Source organism: Portunus trituberculatus, chromosome 6, assembly GCF_017591435.1.
Source record: "Portunus trituberculatus isolate SZX2019 chromosome 6, ASM1759143v1, whole genome shotgun sequence".
Lineage (NCBI taxonomy): Eukaryota > Metazoa > Arthropoda > Malacostraca > Decapoda > Portunidae > Portunus > Portunus trituberculatus.
The window spans coordinates 5,033,889-5,036,388 of record NC_059260.1 but is presented as its reverse complement, the minus strand read 5'-3'; the positions used below and the strand labels follow the sequence as shown (position 1 = coordinate 5,036,388).

At 42.4% G+C, this 2,500-nt stretch overlaps 1 pseudogene; it reads left to right on the top strand.

Annotated features, from left to right (window-relative positions):
* Positions 1-2,500, top strand: part of LOC123516976 — a 70,153-nt pseudogene that overhangs the window by 12,118 nt on the left and 55,535 nt on the right.

The following is a 2,500-nucleotide window of genomic DNA, read 5'->3' as shown; positions in this document are numbered from 1 at the left end:
AGAGAGAGAGAGAGAATATTCCAGAAGAGAGGAGGAAGAGGGAGGAGGAAGAGGTAGAGGAGAGGGGAAGGAGAAGAGGGTAGGAGATAGGAAGAAAAGGGGAAAAATAATGGGTAGCTTTAAATGGGGAAGGAAAGTAGGAGAGAGAGAGAGAGAGAAGGAGGAAGGAAGAAGGAATGGGGAAAGGAGATTAGAATGGGGAGAGAGTAAAGAAATAGTAAGAGATAATGCTAATGGGGAAGAAGAAGAAGAAATGGGGATAAGGGAATTTAAATGGGGAGGAAGTACAAAAATAGTAAGATATAAGACTAATGGGGCAGAAGAAAAAATAATGGGAAGAAATATAAATGGGGAAAAAATAGAACAGAAACACCGAGACAAAATTAATGGGTAATGTGATATAAATAGACAAATAGGTGAACGAATGGGTGAGCAAAAAATGGGGAGAAGAAATTAACGAGAGGTATGTAATAGAAATAAGAGAAACAGGGGGGGTAGGGTCGACAGGGAGCTGGGGAGGAAGGACGGGGAAGGGGAGGTAGGGTAGCGAAGACAAGGGAAGGGGATAGGATAGACAGAGGGAGCAGGGGAGGGGGTAGATGGCAGGGGAGAACGACAGGGGTAGGGGATAGGGAAGACAAGGGAAGGGGATAGGGTATAGACAGAATGTAGGGGTAAGGGTAGTGATGGGAGGGGTTTGGGAGGGGGGGGGGACAAGACAGATACAAACAAGGGATTATGGGCTCTACCCGGCTCAGCCCTGCACTGCCTGGGCCGAACACCGCACCTCGCCTGTTTGTGTGCTTGAGGGGAACAGGAGCACCTCGAGAGAGAGAGAGAGAGAGAGAGAGAGAGAGAGAGAGAGAGAGAGAGAGAGAGAGAGAGAGAGAGAGAGAGAGAGAGAGAGAGAGAGAGAGAGAGAGAGAGAGAGAGAGAAGGAGGAGAGGAAGAGGAAAGGAGAAAAATAAGAGAGGAGAGAGAGAGAGAGAGAGAGAGAGAGAGAGAGAGAGAGAGAGAGAGAGAGAGAGAGAGACTGTCTTTAAAATTTAATACTGTGTTTCATTAATTTTTTTCATCATTATTCTCATCACCTTCTTTATAATCATCGTCATCATTATCATCACTATCATCACCAGCATCATCATCATCATCATCATCATCATTATTATCATTATCATTATCATCAGAGAGAGAGAGAGAGGTTGAAAATTGAATAGTAAATTTAGTTCTCATCATCTTCACCATCACACCATCATCATCCTCATCATCATCATCATCATCATCATCATCATCATCATCATAGGAGCAGTAATAACAATAATCATCATTCATATAACTTTTTCTCCACATTTTATCTTATTTTCCCAGTCTCTCTCTCTCTCTCTCTCTCTCTCTCTCTCTCTCTCTCTCTCTCTCTCTCTCTCTCTCTCTCTCTCTCTCTCTTTTGTAAATATTTTTCCTCTCATTTTTCCCTTTGCATCATATATTCATAGATTTTTCTTATGTAGAGCTTGGGTATAAATTCTCTCTCTCTCTCTCTCTCTCTCTCTCTCTCTCTCTCTCTCTCTCTCTCTCTCTCTCTCTCTCTCTCTTCTTTTCCTCCTAACCTCTTTACCCTATCCTTCTTATGCTTTCCTCCTCCCCTCTTCCTTCCCTTCTCCCCTCCCTCTCCCCTCTCTACCCAGAATTCAGGAGCCTTGTGCGTGTTGGCTGCCTTGAGGGGGGTAGAGGGGAAACCTTCACTTTTCCTTTCCTTTCCCCTTTTTTCCTCCCCTTACTTGCCTACTTCATCTTTTTCTTCTTCTTGTCTTGTCTTTAATATTTGCTCTTTTTTTGTGTTTGTTTTTGTTTGTCTTGTTTTTTTGTATGATTTTTTGGTTAGTTGATATGACCTAACCTAACTTAATCTAATCTAACCTAACTTAACCTAACATATGCACATAAATTTTTAACTAACCTATCTTAAACTGATCCAAATAACACCAAACCTAACTTAATCTAATCTATATTTACCTAACTTATTTTAACTTATCCTAACTTAACCTAACTTAACCTAACCTAACCTAACTTAACCTGGCCAAATCTAATTTATCCGAACTTAACCTAACTTTGACCTAACTTACTTAACCTGACCTAACCTAAATTAATCAAACCTAACTAAGCCCAATCAAACATAATGAAACTTAAGTCTAATTCTAACCTAACCCAACTTAAATAATCAAACCCCATCAAACACCCACCAAACCTCACCAAACTACACCAAGCCTCACCACACCACACCACACCACACCACACCACACCACACCACTCACCACACCACACCAAATCTCACCAAACCCACCAAACCCAACAAAACTACCAAACCTTACCAAACCTCACCTCATCTCACCACACTACACCACACCCCACCAAATCCCTCTTCACCTTACCACACCCCACCACACCACACCACACCACACCACACACACCCACCAAACACCACCTCACTTTACCTCATCTC